The following is an 18,410-nucleotide window of genomic DNA, read 5'->3' on the forward strand; positions in this document are numbered from 1 at the left end:
GTGTGCTTGTGTGTGTGTTTCCTATGCAGATCCTAAGCCCAGTGTCACATGCAAGTAGGAGGAGTAAGAAGGGTTCCTGGCAAATCCGGGTTATGGATTGCATTTAAAAAGGCCCCGTGGGAGTGCAATGGGCCCCTGTCTTGCTGCTTAGCAATAATGGTATGGGTTTAGGTTCTGCTGTGTGTACTGGTGGTTGACTGCCCCCCAGCCCAGAGTGTGCATGGAAAATTGTCTGGCAGCCTCCCTGACAGCAAGCAGTGATAGTGCCCATGAAGGGGACCTTGTTGGGCCCGCCCCTTTCACGGTTATCGCTTCTCGGCCTTTTGGCTAAGATCAAGTGTAGTATCTGTTCTTATCAGTTTAATATCTGATACGTCCCCTATCTGGGGACCATATATTAAATGGATTTTTGAGAACGGGGGCCGATTTCGAAGCTTGCTTCCGTCGCCCTATGCATTGACCCGATATGGCAGTATCTTCGGGTACAGTGCACCACCCCCTTACAGGGTTAAAAAGAAAGATTCCTACTTTCATTGCTACCTGCTTGCTGGCTAGCCAGCTAGCCAGCCCTGTGGGCCTTGCTGCTGCTGCAGCCAAAAAACAAAAGGTGGTGCTGCTGCTGCTTCTGCTGCTTCTGCTTCTGCTTGTGTCTGGCCCCTGTTGGAGCGTCCAGGCACAGGACTTCTGCTGCTGCTGACTAAATGGCCTCCTTAATTGGATCATTTGAGTAGCCAGCACACCTGTGCAGGTAGGGCATGACATGATAGGCAGCTGCCTTGATAGCGGGTGGGTGCTGAATGTTCCTAATTGACAAAATAAGATTAATGCTTATGAAGAAATATAAAATCTCATCCCTTCCCCAATATCGCGCCACACCCCTACCCCTTAATTCCCTGGTTGAACGTGATGGACATATGTCTTTTTTCGACCGTACTAACTATGTAACTATGTAACATAACATGGGGGGGGGGGGGGGGTCTCCTGGCTGTTCACACAGGTGTGTCATTGCTGTACATTGACCATGCATTGCTTCTGTGGTATTGCAAAGGCAAAGACAAATGCTTCCAGCCATCCATTGCACTAATGGATTGGTCATCAGCTGGCTGTCTATGTCCCGCATCAATATAGACCAAAGTACAGAGGGTTAGGCTATGCTATTGTGCACCTACCTGATGCATCAGAAGGTGCGAGGCCCTTGCTAAATTCTGTGCACAGACTTTGAGATCTATGCTTTAGACTGTATCTAAACCTGCTCCAACATGGACTGACATTCTGGCCTACTTTCAGCCGATGCGACTTGTCTGTCGCTGAACAGTCGCTTTTTATGTATTCAGCACCTATGTATAATGTTGTAAAAATGCTCTAGAAGCTAAAGTCGCAGAAATGTCACACATATTTGGCCTGCAACTTTCTGTGCGACAAATTCAGACAGGAAAAATCAGTATAAATCCTTAGAAAATTATCCCCCAGTGTCTCCATCTGCTGGCGGTATTGAATAAGCATTGCTGCACTGATGGGGTATGCATTAGACGAAAAAAAAGAAGAAAAAGAAGAATAATACGCCCAGAAAAGAGGCGAAAAGGAGAAAAACGTAAAAAAACGTGAAAAAAAAGTAAGAGGAAGAGAAGGGAAAAAAAGGTGGAAATGGGTTTAAAAGTGATTTCGGCGGAGAAATATATATATATATATATATATATATATATATATATATATATATGCGCACACACACACATAGATATAAACGTATTCTCCGTTGAGATATTGCAGCCGCTGCTGTGTCCAGGCCCAGGAGCCTTAGCACTGTGCTGTGATGTCACTCAATACCACTGACATCACTAGGTGTAAACAACATCTCTCCTTTGCTGTGTATGTGACTATGGAGCTGTTTGGTGATGTCGTCTATTACGGCCTTCATAGAAGCAACAGGAGATTGTTGCATCCATCTTGAACCCTCAGAACTACAGTGCTATGATGTCACTCACTTCCACAGGCCTTGCAGAGTGTAAACAACAACAACCCAGCTTTGTTGTGTATGTAACCAAAGGGATTTGTGATGTCACCTAGAACCTTCACAGCAGCGACAGCTTTATGAGGAGCATCAGCACTGCTCTGCCTGAGCAGAACCATCACCGCCATAGGTTGTCAAATAACCCGGATTTAACCCACACAGGTAAGTCCAATGGGGTGCAGGCATGTCCTCTATGCTTACAGCTTCCCGTGGGTGTTGGTTTGATACCGTTTGGGGACAGCCAAGGAGGCATCTGCAGGCAACAAAGGTAGGTGTGTGCTTGTGTGTGTGTTTCCTATGCAGATCCTAAGCCCAGTGTCACATGCAAGTAGGAGGAGTAAGAAGGGTTCCTGGCAAATCCGGGTTATGGATTGCATTTAAAAAGGCCCCGTGGGAGTGCAATGGGCCCCTGTCTTGCTGCTTAGCAATAATGGTATGGGTTTAGGTTCTGCTGTGTGTACTGGTGGTTGACTGCCCCCCCAGCCCAGAGTGTGCATGGAAAATTGTCTGGCAGCCTCCCTGACAGCAAGCAGTGATAGTGCCCATGAAGGGGACCTTGTTGGGCCCGCCCCTTTCACGGTTATCGCTTCTCGGCCTTTTGGCTAAGATCAAGTGTAGTATCTGTTCTTATCAGTTTTCATGCTGGTGGGGATGGGTGCTGCATGGAGGATGCAGGTGTACCAGGGCTTTCCGGGGCTGGTTCTGAGGAATCAGCTCGACGGCTGCCCCGATGTGACCTGTTCCCTCCGGGTCTCGCCATGAGGCTGAGAGGGTCTAGAGCCGAGGTACTTTTGTGCCTCGGGGAGTGGTGACCCCGAGGTGCCGAAACTCACTGGGAGAATAGGCTCACTGAGTTGAAGCACGGGCACCATAATCTCTTCACCTTGTGGCACTCACCTCTTGATTCCCGGCCTTCTGGCTAGGATCAGAGAAATTTTTATAGATCCGGCCGGATGTCCGGGCAGTATATCTGCACACATTCACTTATTTATTTATTTTTTGTCTCACTGTGTCACTTTTTGCGTGTTGTGTGTTCACAGGATTTGTCAGGATGCGGTAGCCCTTCTGGGTGTCCCTCCTGGCGGTCTAGGGGAGGTGTGTGTGGCCATTAGGTTCCGCACCTCCCTGCAAACACCCCGGGTACTCCTGCTTCGCAGGGTACCTACCGTAATCGGCTCTGCGGGCAGATACCTTGGCTAACGCCAAGGGGGATGCCGGGAGCATTTGTGGTCTCCTAGTAGCTTCGGCGAAAAGGGACATCGAACCTGGAACCTCGCAGGTACCTCTTGGTCCGGAGGCGAAGGGTAAGGTTTGTTGGGGGGCCTCTCTCCTATCGGAGAAGGGCTTGCGATAGACCGCATCCTTTGTGCACGTTTTTTTAGTGTAACACGTTTGCACTTTTTCTTGCACTTTGGGTGAATCGAAAGCACGTTCCTCGGCTTTAAAAAAAAAAAAAAAAAAAAAATCTGTTCTTATCAGTTTAATATCTGATACGTCCCCTATCTGGGGACCATATATTAAATGGATTTTTGAGAACGGGGGCCGATTTCGAAGCTTGCTTCCGTCGCCCTATGCATTGACCCGATATGGCAGTATCTTCGGGTACAGTGCACCACCCCCTTACAGGGTTAAAAAGAAAGATTCCTACTTTCATTGCTACCTGCTTGCTGGCTAGCCAGCTAGCCAGCCCTGTGGGCCTTGCTGCTGCTGCAGCCAAAAAACAAAAGGTGGTGCTGCTGCTGCTTCTGCTGCTTCTGCTTCTGCTTGTGTCTGGCCCCTGTTGGAGCGTCCAGGCACAGGACTTCTGCTGCTGCTGACTAAATGGCCTCCTTAATTGGATCATTTGAGTAGCCAGCACACCTGTGCAGGTAGGGCATGACATGATAGGCAGCTGCCTTGATAGCGGGTGGGTGCTGAATGTTCCTAATTGACAAAATAAGATTAATGCTTATGAAGAAATATAAAATCTCATCCCTTCCCCAATATCGCGCCACACCCCTACCCCTTAATTCCCTGGTTGAACGTGATGGACATATGTCTTTTTTCGACCGTACTAACTATGTAACTATGTAACATAACATGGGGGGGGGGGGGGGGGGTCTCCTGGCTGTTCACACAGGTGTGTCATTGCTGTACATTGACCATGCATTGCTTCTGTGGTATTGCAAAGGCAAAGACAAATGCTTCCAGCCATCCATTGCACTAATGGATTGGTCATCAGCTGGCTGTCTATGTCCCGCATCAATATAGACCAAAGTACAGAGGGTTAGGCTATGCTATTGTGCACCTACCTGATGCATCAGAAGGTGCGAGGCCCTTGCTAAATTCTGTGCACAGACTTTGAGATCTATGCTTTAGACTGTATCTAAACCTGCTCCAACATGGACTGACATTCTGGCCTACTTTCAGCCGATGCGACTTGTCTGTCGCTGAACAGTCGCTTTTTATGTATTCAGCACCTATGTATAATGTTGTAAAAATGCTCTAGAAGCTAAAGTCGCAGAAATGTCACACATATTTGGCCTGCAACTTTCTGTGCGACAAATTCAGACAGGAAAAATCAGTATAAATCCTTAGAAAATTATCCCCCAGTGTCTCCATCTGCTGGCGGTATTGAATAAGCATTGCTGCACTGATGGGGTATGCATTAGACGAAAAAAAAGAAGAAAAAGAAGAATAATACGCCCAGAAAAGAGGCGAAAAGGAGAAAAACGTAAAAAAACGTGAAAAAAAAGTAAGAGGAAGAGAAGGGAAAAAAAGGTGGAAATGGGTTTAAAAGTGATTTCGGCGGAGAAATATATATATATATATATATATATATATATATATATATATATATGCGCACACACACACATAGATATAAACGTATTCTCCGTTGAGATATTGCAGCCGCTGCTGTGTCCAGGCCCAGGAGCCTTAGCACTGTGCTGTGATGTCACTCAATACCACTGACATCACTAGGTGTAAACAACATCTCTCCTTTGCTGTGTATGTGACTATGGAGCTGTTTGGTGATGTCGTCTATTACGGCCTTCATAGAAGCAACAGGAGATTGTTGCATCCATCTTGAACCCTCAGAACTACAGTGCTATGATGTCACTCACTTCCACAGGCCTTGCAGAGTGTAAACAACAACAACCCAGCTTTGTTGTGTATGTAACCAAAGGGATTTGTGATGTCACCTAGAACCTTCACAGCAGCAACAGCTTTATGAGGAGCATCAGCACTGCTCTGCCTGAGCAGAACCATCACCGCCATAGGTTGTCAAATAACCCGGATTTAACCCACACAGGTAAGTCCAATGGGGTGCAGGCATGTCCTCTATGCTTACAGCTTCCCGTGGGTGTTGGTTTGATACCGTTTGGGGACAGCCAAGGAGGCATCTGCAGGCAACAAAGGTAGGTGTGTGCTTGTGTGTGTGTTTCCTATGCAGATCCTAAGCCCAGTGTCACATGCAAGTAGGAGGAGTAAGAAGGGTTCCTGGCAAATCCGGGTTATGGATTGCATTTAAAAAGGCCCCGTGGGAGTGCAATGGGCCCCTGTCTTGCTGCTTAGCAATAATGGTATGGGTTTAGGTTCTGCTGTGTGTACTGGTGGTTGACTGCCCCCCAGCCCAGAGTGTGCATGGAAAATTGTCTGGCAGCCTCCCTGACAGCAAGCAGTGATAGTGCCCATGAAGGGGACCTTGTTGGGCCCGCCCCTTTCACGGTTATCGCTTCTCGGCCTTTTGGCTAAGATCAAGTGTAGTATCTGTTCTTATCAGTTTAATATCTGATACGTCCCCTATCTGGGGACCATATATTAAATGGATTTTTGAGAACGGGGGCCGATTTCGAAGCTTGCTTCCGTCGCCCTATGCATTGACCCGATATGGCAGTATCTTCGGGTACAGTGCACCACCCCCTTACAGGGTTAAAAAGAAAGATTCCTACTTTCATTGCTACCTGCTTGCTGGCTAGCCAGCTAGCCAGCCCTGTGGGCCTTGCTGCTGCTGCAGCCAAAAAACAAAAGGTGGTGCTGCTGCTGCTTCTGCTGCTTCTGCTTCTGCTTGTGTCTGGCCCCTGTTGGAGCGTCCAGGCACAGGAGCGTCCAGGCACAGGACTTCTGCTGCTGCTGACTAAATGGCCTCCTTAATTGGATCATTTGAGTAGCCAGCACACCTGTGCAGGTAGGGCATGACATGATAGGCAGCTGCCTTGATAGCGGGTGGGTGCTGAATGTTCCTAATTGACAAAATAAGATTAATGCTTATGAAGAAATATAAAATCTCATCCCTTCCCCAATATCGCGCCACACCCCCTACCCCTTAATTCCCTGGTTGAACGTGATGGACATATGTCTTTTTTCGACCGTACTAACTATGTAACTATGTAACATAACATGGGGGGGGGGGGGGGTCTCCTGGCTGTTCACACAGGTGTGTCATTGCTGTACATTGACCATGCATTGCTTCTGTGGTATTGCAAAGGCAAAGACAAATGCTTCCAGCCATCCATTGCACTAATGGATTGGTCATCAGCTGGCTGTCTATGTCCCGCATCAATATAGACCAAAGTACAGAGGGTTAGGCTATGCTATTGTGCACCTACCTGATGCATCAGAAGGTGCGAGGCCCTTGCTAAATTCTGTGCACAGACTTTGAGATCTATGCTTTAGACTGTATCTAAACCTGCTCCAACATGGACTGACATTCTGGCCTACTTTCAGCCGATGCGACTTGTCTGTCGCTGAACAGTCGCTTTTTATGTATTCAGCACCTATGTATAATGTTGTAAAAATGCTCTAGAAGCTAAAGTCGCAGAAATGTCACACATATTTGGCCTGCAACTTTCTGTGCGACAAATTCAGACAGGAAAAATCAGTATAAATCCTTAGAAAATTATCCCCCAGTGTCTCCATCTGCTGGCGGTATTGAATAAGCATTGCTGCACTGATGGGGTATGCATTAGACGAAAAAAAAGAAGAAAAAGAAGAATAATATGCCCAGAAAAGAGGCGAAAAGGAGAAAAACGTAAAAAAACGTGAAAAAAAAGTAAGAGGAAGAGAAGGGAAAAAAAGGTGGAAATGGGTTTAAAAGTGATTTCGGCGGAGAAATATATATATATATATATATATATATATATATATATATATGCGCACACACACACATAGATATAAACGTATTCTCCGTTGAGATATTGCAGCCGCTGCTGTGTCCAGGCCCAGGAGCCTTAGCACTGTGCTGTGATGTCACTCAATACCACTGACATCACTAGGTGTAAACAACATCTCTCCTTTGCTGTGTATGTGACTATGGAGCTGTTTGGTGATGTCGTCTATTACGGCCTTCATAGAAGCAACAGGAGATTGTTGCATCCATCTTGAACCCTCAGAACTACAGTGCTATGATGTCACTCACTTCCACAGGCCTTGCAGAGTGTAAACAACAACAACCCAGCTTTGTTGTGTATGTAACCAAAGGGATTTGTGATGTCACCTAGAACCTTCACAGCAGCGACAGCTTTATGAGGAGCATCAGCACTGCTCTGCCTGAGCAGAACCATCACCGCCATAGGTTGTCAAATAACCCGGATTTAACCCACACAGGTAAGTCCAATGGGGTGCAGGCATGTCCTCTATGCTTACAGCTTCCCGTGGGTGTTGGTTTGATACCGTTTGGGGACAGCCAAGGAGGCATCTGCAGGCAACAAAGGTAGGTGTGTGCTTGTGTGTGTGTTTCCTATGCAGATCCTAAGCCCAGTGTCACATGCAAGTAGGAGGAGTAAGAAGGGTTCCTGGCAAATCCGGGTTATGGATTGCATTTAAAAAGGCCCCGTGGGAGTGCAATGGGCCCCTGTCTTGCTGCTTAGCAATAATGGTATGGGTTTAGGTTCTGCTGTGTGTACTGGTGGTTGACTGCCCCCAGCCCAGAGTGTGCATGGAAAATTGTCTGGCAGCCTCCCTGACAGCAAGCAGTGATAGTGCCCATGAAGGGGACCTTGTTGGGCCCGCCCCTTTCACGGTTATCGCTTCTCGGCCTTTTGGCTAAGATCAAGTGTAGTATCTGTTCTTATCAGTTTAATATCTGATACGTCCCCTATCTGGGGACCATATATTAAATGGATTTTTGAGAACGGGGGCCGATTTCGAAGCTTGCTTCCGTCGCCCTATGCATTGACCCGATATGGCAGTATCTTCGGATACAGTGCACCACCCCCTTACAGGGTTAAAAAGAAAGATTCCTACTTTCATTGCTACCTGCTTGCTGGCTAGCCAGCTAGCCAGCCCTGTGGGCCTTGCTGCTGCTGCAGCCAAAAAACAAAAGGTGGTGCTGCTGCTGCTTCTGCTGCTTCTGCTTCTGCTTGTGTCTGGCCCCTGTTGGAGCGTCCAGGCACAGGACTTCTGCTGCTGCTGACTAAATGGCCTCCTTAATTGGATCATTTGAGTAGCCAGCACACCTGTGCAGGTAGGGCATGACATGATAGGCAGCTGCCTTGATAGCGGGTGGGTGCTGAATGTTCCTAATTGACAAAATAAGATTAATGCTTATGAAGAAATATAAAATCTCATCCCTTCCCCAATATCGCGCCACACCCCTACCCCTTAATTCCCTGGTTGAACGTGATGGACATATGTCTTTTTTCGACCGTACTAACTATGTAACTATGTAACATAACATGGGGGGGGGGGGGGGGTCTCCTGGCTGTTCACACAGGTGTGTCATTGCTGTACATTGACCATGCATTGCTTCTGTGGTATTGCAAAGGCAAAGACAAATGCTTCCAGCCATCCATTGCACTAATGGATTGGTCATCAGCTGGCTGTCTATGTCCCGCATCAATATAGACCAAAGTACAGAGGGTTAGGCTATGCTATTGTGCACCTACCTGATGCATCAGAAGGTGCGAGGCCCTTGCTAAATTCTGTGCACAGACTTTGAGATCTATGCTTTAGACTGTATCTAAACCTGCTCCAACATGGACTGACATTCTGGCCTACTTTCAGCCGATGCGACTTGTCTGTCGCTGAACAGTCGCTTTTTATGTATTCAGCACCTATGTATAATGTTGTAAAAATGCTCTAGAAGCTAAAGTCGCAGAAATGTCACACATATTTGGCCTGCAACTTTCTGTGCGACAAATTCAGACAGGAAAAATCAGTATAAATCCTTAGAAAATTATCCCCCAGTGTCTCCATCTGCTGGCGGTATTGAATAAGCATTGCTGCACTGATGGGGTATGCATTAGACGAAAAAAAAGAAGAAAAATAAGAATAATACGCCCAGAAAAGAGGCGAAAAGGAGAAAAACGTAAAAAAACGTGAAAAAAAAGTAAGAGGAAGAGAAGGGAAAAAAAGGTGGAAATGGGTTTAAAAGTGATTTCGGCGGAGAAATATATATATATATATATATATATATATATATATATATATATGCGCACACACACACATAGATATAAACGTATTCTCCGTTGAGATATTGCAGCCGCTGCTGTGTCCAGGCCCAGGAGCCTTAGCACTGTGCTGTGATGTCACTCAATACCACTGACATCACTAGGTGTAAACAACATCTCTCCTTTGCTGTGTATGTGACTATGGAGCTGTTTGGTGATGTCGTCTATTACGGCCTTCATAGAAGCAACAGGAGATTGTTGCATCCATCTTGAACCCTCAGAACTACAGTGCTATGATGTCACTCACTTCCACAGGCCTTGCAGAGTGTAAACAACAACAACCCAGCTTTGTTGTGTATGTAACCAAAGGGATTTGTGATGTCACCTAGAACCTTCACAGCAGCGACAGCTTTATGAGGAGCATCAGCACTGCTCTGCCTGAGCAGAACCATCACCGCCATAGGTTGTCAAATAACCCGGATTTAACCCACACAGGTAAGTCCAATGGGGTGCAGGCATGTCCTCTATGCTTACAGCTTCCCGTGGGTGTTGGTTTGATACCGTTTGGGGACAGCCAAGGAGGCATCTGCAGGCAACAAAGGTAGGTGTGTGCTTGTGTGTGTGTTTCCTATGCAGATCCTAAGCCCAGTGTCACATGCAAGTAGGAGGAGTAAGAAGGGTTCCTGGCAAATCCGGGTTATGGATTGCATTTAAAAAGGCCCCGTGGGAGTGCAATGGGCCCCTGTCTTGCTGCTTAGCAATAATGGTATGGGTTTAGGTTCTGCTGTGTGTACTGGTGGTTGACTGCCCCCCAGCCCAGAGTGTGCATGGAAAATTGTCTGGCAGCCTCCCTGACAGCAAGCAGTGATAGTGCCCATGAAGGGGACCTTGTTGGGCCCGCCCCTTTCACGGTTATCGCTTCTCGGCCTTTTGGCTAAGATCAAGTGTAGTATCTGTTCTTATCAGTTTAATATCTGATACGTCCCCTATCTGGGGACCATATATTAAATGGATTTTTGAGAACGGGGGCCGATTTCGAAGCTTGCTTCCGTCGCCCTATGCATTGACCCGATATGGCAGTATCTTCGGGTACAGTGCACCACCCCCTTACAGGGTTAAAAAGAAAGATTCCTACTTTCATTGCTACCTGCTTGCTGGCTAGCCAGCTAGCCAGCCCTGTGGGCCTTGCTGCTGCTGCAGCCAAAAAACAAAAGGTGGTGCTGCTGCTGCTTCTGCTGCTTCTGCTTCTGCTTGTGTCTGGCCCCTGTTGGAGCGTCCAGGCACAGGACTTCTGCTGCTGCTGACTAAATGGCCTCCTTAATTGGATCATTTGAGTAGCCAGCACACCTGTGCAGGTAGGGCATGACATGATAGGCAGCTGCCTTGATAGCGGGTGGGTGCTGAATGTTCCTAATTGACAAAATAAGATTAATGCTTATGAAGAAATATAAAATCTCATCCCTTCCCCAATATCGCGCCACACCCCTACCCCTTAATTCCCTGGTTGAACGTGATGGACATATGTCTTTTTTCGACCGTACTAACTATGTAACTATGTAACATAACATGGGGGGGGGGGGGGGGGGTCTCCTGGCTGTTCACACAGGTGTGTCATTGCTGTACATTGACCATGCATTGCTTCTGTGGTATTGCAAAGGCAAAGACAAATGCTTCCAGCCATCCATTGCACTAATGGATTGGTCATCAGCTGGCTGTCTATGTCCCGCATCAATATAGACCAAAGTACAGAGGGTTAGGCTATGCTATTGTGCACCTACCTGATGCATCAGAAGGTGCGAGGCCCTTGCTAAATTCTGTGCACAGACTTTGAGATCTATGCTTTAGACTGTATCTAAACCTGCTCCAACATGGACTGACATTCTGGCCTACTTTCAGCCGATGCGACTTGTCTGTCGCTGAACAGTCGCTTTTTATGTATTCAGCACCTATGTATAATGTTGTAAAAATGCTCTAGAAGCTAAAGTCGCAGAAATGTCACACATATTTGGCCTGCAACTTTCTGTGCGACAAATTCAGACAGGAAAAATCAGTATAAATCCTTAGAAAATTATCCCCCAGTGTCTCCATCTGCTGGCGGTATTGAATAAGCATTGCTGCACTGATGGGGTATGCATTAGACGAAAAAAAAGAAGAAAAAGAAGAATAATACGCCCAGAAAAGAGGCGAAAAGGAGAAAAACGTAAAAAAACGTGAAAAAAAAGTAAGAGGAAGAGAAGGGAAAAAAAGGTGGAAATGGGTTTAAAAGTGATTTCGGCGGAGAAATATATATATATATATATATATATATATATATATATATATATATATATATATATATGCGCACACACACACATAGATATAAACGTATTCTCCGTTGAGATATTGCAGCCGCTGCTGTGTCCAGGCCCAGGAGCCTTAGCACTGTGCTGTGATGTCACTCAATACCACTGACATCACTAGGTGTAAACAACATCTCTCCTTTGCTGTGTATGTGACTATGGAGCTGTTTGGTGATGTCGTCTATTACGGCCTTCATAGAAGCAACAGGAGATTGTTGCATCCATCTTGAACCCTCAGAACTACAGTGCTATGATGTCACTCACTTCCACAGGCCTTGCAGAGTGTAAACAACAACAACCCAGCTTTGTTGTGTATGTAACCAAAGGGATTTGTGATGTCACCTAGAACCTTCACAGCAGCGACAGCTTTATGAGGAGCATCAGCACTGCTCTGCCTGAGCAGAACCATCACCGCCATAGGTTGTCAAATAACCCGGATTTAACCCACACAGGTAAGTCCAATGGGGTGCAGGCATGTCCTCTATGCTTACAGCTTCCCGTGGGTGTTGGTTTGATACCGTTTGGGGACAGCCAAGGAGGCATCTGCAGGCAACAAAGGTAGGTGTGTGCTTGTGTGTGTGTTTCCTATGCAGATCCTAAGCCCAGTGTCACATGCAAGTAGGAGGAGTAAGAAGGGTTCCTGGCAAATCCGGGTTATGGATTGCATTTAAAAAGGCCCCGTGGGAGTGCAATGGGCCCCTGTCTTGCTGCTTAGCAATAATGGTATGGGTTTAGGTTCTGCTGTGTGTACTGGTGGTTGACTGCCCCCCAGCCCAGAGTGTGCATGGAAAATTGTCTGGCAGCCTCCCTGACAGCAAGCAGTGATAGTGCCCATGAAGGGGACCTTGTTGGGCCCGCCCCTTTCACGGTTATCGCTTCTCGGCCTTTTGGCTAAGATCAAGTGTAGTATCTGTTCTTATCAGTTTAATATCTGATACGTCCCCTATCTGGGGACCATATATTAAATGGATTTTTGAGAACGGGGGCCGATTTCGAAGCTTGCTTCCGTCGCCCTATGCATTGACCCGATATGGCAGTATCTTCGGGTACAGTGCACCACCCCCTTACAGGGTTAAAAAGAAAGATTCCTACTTTCATTGCTACCTGCTTGCTGGCTAGCCAGCTAGCCAGCCCTGTGGGCCTTGCTGCTGCTGCAGCCAAAAAACAAAAGGTGGTGCTGCTGCTGCTTCTGCTGCTTCTGCTTCTGCTTGTGTCTGGCCCCTGTTGGAGCGTCCAGGCACAGGACTTCTGCTGCTGCTGACTAAATGGCCTCCTTAATTGGATCATTTGAGTAGCCAGCACACCTGTGCAGGTAGGGCATGACATGATAGGCAGCTGCCTTGATAGCGGGTGGGTGCTGAATGTTCCTAATTGACAAAATAAGATTAATGCTTATGAAGAAATATAAAATCTCATCCCTTCCCCAATATCGCGCCACACCCCTACCCCTTAATTCCCTGGTTGAACGTGATGGACATATGTCTTTTTTCGACCGTACTAACTATGTAACTATGTAACATAACATGGGGGGGGGGGGGGGGTCTCCTGGCTGTTCACACAGGTGTGTCATTGCTGTACATTGACCATGCATTGCTTCTGTGGTATTGCAAAGGCAAAGACAAATGCTTCCAGCCATCCATTGCACTAATGGATTGGTCATCAGCTGGCTGTCTATGTCCCGCATCAATATAGACCAAAGTACAGAGGGTTAGGCTATGCTATTGTGCACCTACCTGATGCATCAGAAGGTGCGAGGCCCTTGCTAAATTCTGTGCACAGACTTTGAGATCTATGCTTTAGACTGTATCTAAACCTGCTCCAACATGGACTGACATTCTGGCCTACTTTCAGCCGATGCGACTTGTCTGTCGCTGAACAGTCGCTTTTTATGTATTCAGCACCTATGTATAATGTTGTAAAAATGCTCTAGAAGCTAAAGTCGCAGAAATGTCACACATATTTGGCCTGCAACTTTCTGTGCGACAAATTCAGACAGGAAAAATCAGTATAAATCCTTAGAAAATTATCCCCCAGTGTCTCCATCTGCTGGCGGTATTGAATAAGCATTGCTGCACTGATGGGGTATGCATTAGACGAAAAAAAAAGAAGAAAAATAAGAATAATACGCCCAGAAAAGAGGCGAAAAGGAGAAAAACGTAAAAAAACGTGAAAAAAAAGTAAGAGGAAGAGAAGGGAAAAAAAGGTGGAAATGGGTTTAAAAGTGATTTCGGCGGAGAAATATATATATATATATATATATATATATATATATATATATATATGCGCACACACACACATAGATATAAACGTATTCTCCGTTGAGATATTGCAGCCGCTGCTGTGTCCAGGCCCAGGAGCCTTAGCACTGTGCTGTGATGTCACTCAATACCACTGACATCACTAGGTGTAAACAACATCTCTCCTTTGCTGTGTATGTGACTATGGAGCTGTTTGGTGATGTCGTCTATTACGGCCTTCATAGAAGCAACAGGAGATTGTTGCATCCATCTTGAACCCTCAGAACTACAGTGCTATGATGTCACTCACTTCCACAGGCCTTGCAGAGTGTAAACAACAACAACCCAGCTTTGTTGTGTATGTAACCAAAGGGATTTGTGATGTCACCTAGAACCTTCACAGCAGCGACAGCTTTATGAGGAGCATCAGCACTGCTCTGCCTGAGCAGAACCATCACCGCCATAGGTTGTCAAATAACCCGGATTTAACCCACACAGGTAAGTCCAATGGGGTGCAGGCATGTCCTCTATGCTTACAGCTTCCCGTGGGTGTTGGTTTGATACCGTTTGGGGACAGCCAAGGAGGCATCTGCAGGCAACAAAGGTAGGTGTGTGCTTGTGTGTGTGTTTCCTATGCAGATCCTAAGCCCAGTGTCACATGCAAGTAGGAGGAGTAAGAAGGGTTCCTGGCAAATCCGGGTTATGGATTGCATTTAAAAAGGCCCCGTGGGAGTGCAATGGGCCCCTGTCTTGCTGCTTAGCAATAATGGTATGGGTTTAGGTTCTGCTGTGTGTACTGGTGGTTGACTGCCCCCCAGCCCAGAGTGTGCATGGAAAATTGTCTGGCAGCCTCCCTGACAGCAAGCAGTGATAGTGCCCATGAAGGGGACCTTGTTGGGCCCGCCCCTTTCACGGTTATCGCTTCTCGGCCTTTTGGCTAAGATCAAGTGTAGTATCTGTTCTTATCAGTTTAATATCTGATACGTCCCCTATCTGGGGACCATATATTAAATGGATTTTTGAGAACGGGGGCCGATTTCGAAGCTTGCTTCCGTCGCCCTATGCATTGACTCGATATGGCAGTATCTTCGGGTACAGTGCACCACCCCCTTACAGGGTTAAAAAGAAAGATTCCTACTTTCATTGCTACCTGCTTGCTGGCTAGCCAGCTAGCCAGCCCTGTGGGCCTTGCTGCTGCTGCAGCCAAAAAACAAAAGGTGGTGCTGCTGCTGCTTCTGCTGCTTCTGCTTCTGCTTGTGTCTGGCCCCTGTTGGAGCGTCCAGGCACAGGACTTCTGCTGCTGCTGACTAAATGGCCTCCTTAATTGGATCATTTGAGTAGCCAGCACACCTGTGCAGGTAGGGCATGACATGATAGGCAGCTGCCTTGATAGCGGGTGGGTGCTGAATGTTCCTAATTGACAAAATAAGATTAATGCTTATGAAGAAATATAAAATCTCATCCCTTCCCCAATATCGCGCCACACCCCTACCCCTTAATTCCCTGGTTGAACGTGATGGACATATGTCTTTTTTCGACCGTACTAACTATGTAACTATGTAACATAACATGGGGGGGGGGGGTCTCCTGGCTGTTCACACAGGTGTGTCATTGCTGTACATTGACCATGCATTGCTTCTGTGGTATTGCAAAGGCAAAGACAAATGCTTCCAGCCATCCATTGCACTAATGGATTGGTCATCAGCTGGCTGTCTATGTCCCGCATCAATATAGACCAAAGTACAGAGGGTTAGGCTGTGCTATTGTGCACCTACCTGATGCATCAGAAGGTGCGAGGCCCTTGCTAAATTCTGTGCACAGACTTTGAGATCTATGCTTTAGACTGTATCTAAACCTGCTCCAACATGGACTGACATTCTGGCCTACTTTCAGCCGATGCGACTTGTCTGTCGCTGAACAGTCGCTTTTTATGTATTCAGCACCTATGTATAATGTTGTAAAAATGCTCTAGAAGCTAAAGTCGCAGAAATGTCACACATATTTGGCCTGCAACTTTCTGTGCGACAAATTCAGACAGGAAAAATCAGTATAAATCCTTAGAAAATTATCCCCCAGTGTCTCCATCTGCTGGCGGTATTGAATAAGCATTGCTGCACTGATGGGGTATGCATTAGACGAAAAAAAAGAAGAAAAAGAAGAATAATACGCCCAGAAAAGAGGCGAAAAGGAGAAAAACGTAAAAAAACGTGAAAAAAAAGTAAGAGGAAGAGAAGGGAAAAAAAGGTGGAAATGGGTTTAAAAGTGATTTCGGCGGAGAAATATATATATATATATATATATATATATATATATATATATATATATATGCGCACACACACACATAGATATAAACGTATTCTCCGTTGAGATATTGCAGCCGCTGCTGTGTCCAGGCCCAGGAGCCTTAGCACTGTGCTGTGATGTCACTCAATACCACTGACATCACTAGGTGTAAACAACATCTCTCCTTTGCTGTGTATGTGACTATGGAGCTGTTTGGTGATGTCGTCTATTACGGCCTTCATAGAAGCAACAGGAGATTGTTGCATCCATCTTGAACCCTCAGAACTACAGTGCTATGATGTCACTCACTTCCACAGGCCTTGCAGAGTGTAAACAACAACAACCCAGCTTTGTTGTGTATGTAACCAAAGGGATTTGTGATGTCACCTAGAACCTTCACAGCAGCGACAGCTTTATGAGGAGCATCAGCACTGCTCTGCCTGAGCAGAACCATCACCGCCATAGGTTGTCAAATAACCCGGATTTAACCCACACAGGTAAGTCCAATGGGGTGCAGGCATGTCCTCTATGCTTACAGCTTCCCGTGGGTGTTGGTTTGATACCGTTTGGGGACAGCCAAGGAGGCATCTGCAGGCAACAAAGGTAGGTGTGTGCTTGTGTGTGTGTTTCCTATGCAGATCCTAAGCCCAGTGTCACATGCAAGTAGGAGGAGTAAGAAGGGTTCCTGGCAAATCCGGGTTATGGATTGCATTTAAAAAGGCCCCGTGGGAGTGCAATGGGCCCCTGTCTTGCTGCTTAGCAATAATGGTATGGGTTTAGGTTCTGCTGTGTGTACTGGTGGTTGACTGCCCCCCAGCCCAGAGTGTGCATGGAAAATTGTCTGGCAGCCTCCCTGACAGCAAGCAGTGATAGTGCCCATGAAGGGGACCTTGTTGGGCCCGCCCCTTTCACGGTTATCGCTTCTCGGCCTTTTGGCTAAGATCAAGTGTAGTATCTGTTCTTATCAGTTTAATATCTGATACGTCCCCTATCTGGGGACCATATATTAAATGGATTTTTGAGAACGGGGGCCGATTTCGAAGCTTGCTTCCGTCGCCCTATGCATTGACCCGATATGGCAGTATCTTCGGATACAGTGCACCACCCCCTTACAGGGTTAAAAAGAAAGATTCCTACTTTCATTGCTACCTGCTTGCTGGCTAGCCAGCTAGCCAGCCCTGTGGGCCTTGCTGCTGCTGCAGCCAAAAAACAAAAGGTGGTGCTGCTGCTGCTTCTGCTGCTTCTGCTTCTGCTTGTGTCTGGCCCCTGTTGGAGCGTCCAGGCACAGGACTTCTGCTGCTGCTGACTAAATGGCCTCCTTAATTGGATCATTTGAGTAGCCAGCACACCTGTGCAGGTAGGGCATGACATGATAGGCAGCTGCCTTGATAGCGGGTGGGTGCTGAATGTTCCTAATTGACAAAATAAGATTAATGCTTATGAAGAAATATAAAATCTCATCCCTTCCCCAATATCGCGCCACACCCCTACCCCTTAATTCCCTGGTTGAACGTGATGGACATATGTCTTTTTTCGACCGTACTAACTATGTAACTATGTAACATAACATGGGGGGGGGGGGGGGGGGTCTCCTGGCTGTTCACACAGGTGTGTCATTGCTGTACATTGACCATGCATTGCTTCTGTGGTATTGCAAAGGCAAAGACAAATGCTTCCAGCCATCCATTGCACTAATGGATTGGTCATCAGCTGGCTGTCTATGTCCCGCATCAATATAGACCAAAGTACAGAGGGTTAGGCTATGCTATTGTGCACCTACCTGATGCATCAGAAGGTGCGAGGCCCTTGCTAAATTCTGTGCACAGACTTTGAGATCTATGCTTTAGACTGTATCTAAACCTGCTCCAACATGGACTGACATTCTGGCCTACTTTCAGCCGATGCGACTTGTCTGTCGCTGAACAGTCGCTTTTTATGTATTCAGCACCTATGTATAATGTTGTAAAAATGCTCTAGAAGCTAAAGTCGCAGAAATGTCACACATATTTGGCCTGCAACTTTCTGTGCGACAAATTCAGACAGGAAAAATCAGTATAAATCCTTAGAAAATTATCCCCCAGTGTCTCCATCTGCTGGCGGTATTGAATAAGCATTGCTGCACTGATGGGGTATGCATTAGACGAAAAAAAAGAAGAAAAAGAAGAATAATACG

General features: G+C 46.6%; 8 non-coding genes and 1 pseudogene across 8 annotated transcripts; all 9 read left to right on the forward strand.

The window, feature by feature from the left end:
- The first annotated feature begins 307 nt into the window (after positions 1–307).
- LOC130304894 (U2 spliceosomal RNA) lies at positions 308–498 on the forward strand. Its single transcript, XR_008854604.1, has one exon. It is a non-coding gene; the product is annotated as a U2 spliceosomal RNA (small nuclear RNA).
- Positions 499–2,590: 2,092 nt separating this feature from the next.
- On the forward strand, positions 2,591–2,750 carry LOC130304908 (U2 spliceosomal RNA; annotated as a pseudogene).
- Positions 2,751–3,442: 692 nt separating this feature from the next.
- On the forward strand, positions 3,443–3,626 carry LOC130304907 (U2 spliceosomal RNA). The gene has a single exon (XR_008854615.1). It is a non-coding gene; the product is annotated as a U2 spliceosomal RNA (small nuclear RNA).
- A 2,093-nt stretch (positions 3,627–5,719) lies between these two features.
- LOC130304896 (U2 spliceosomal RNA) lies at positions 5,720–5,910 on the forward strand. The gene has a single exon (XR_008854605.1). It is a non-coding gene; the product is annotated as a U2 spliceosomal RNA (small nuclear RNA).
- Positions 5,911–8,012: 2,102 nt separating this feature from the next.
- LOC130304903 (U2 spliceosomal RNA) lies at positions 8,013–8,203 on the forward strand. Its single transcript, XR_008854612.1, has one exon. It is a non-coding gene; the product is annotated as a U2 spliceosomal RNA (small nuclear RNA).
- Positions 8,204–10,292: 2,089 nt separating this feature from the next.
- LOC130304897 (U2 spliceosomal RNA) lies at positions 10,293–10,483 on the forward strand. The gene has a single exon (XR_008854606.1). It is a non-coding gene; the product is annotated as a U2 spliceosomal RNA (small nuclear RNA).
- Positions 10,484–12,588: 2,105 nt separating this feature from the next.
- LOC130304898 (U2 spliceosomal RNA) lies at positions 12,589–12,779 on the forward strand. Its single transcript, XR_008854607.1, has one exon. It is a non-coding gene; the product is annotated as a U2 spliceosomal RNA (small nuclear RNA).
- A 2,092-nt stretch (positions 12,780–14,871) lies between these two features.
- LOC130304901 (U2 spliceosomal RNA) lies at positions 14,872–15,062 on the forward strand. The gene has a single exon (XR_008854610.1). It is a non-coding gene; the product is annotated as a U2 spliceosomal RNA (small nuclear RNA).
- Positions 15,063–17,153: 2,091 nt separating this feature from the next.
- LOC130304904 (U2 spliceosomal RNA) lies at positions 17,154–17,344 on the forward strand. Its single transcript, XR_008854613.1, has one exon. It is a non-coding gene; the product is annotated as a U2 spliceosomal RNA (small nuclear RNA).
- Positions 17,345–18,410: the final 1,066 nt, after the last annotated feature.

This window comes from Hyla sarda, unplaced genomic scaffold (genome assembly GCF_029499605.1).
Source record: "Hyla sarda isolate aHylSar1 unplaced genomic scaffold, aHylSar1.hap1 scaffold_1298, whole genome shotgun sequence".
In the NCBI taxonomy this organism is placed as follows: Eukaryota; Metazoa; Chordata; class Amphibia; order Anura; family Hylidae; genus Hyla; species Hyla sarda.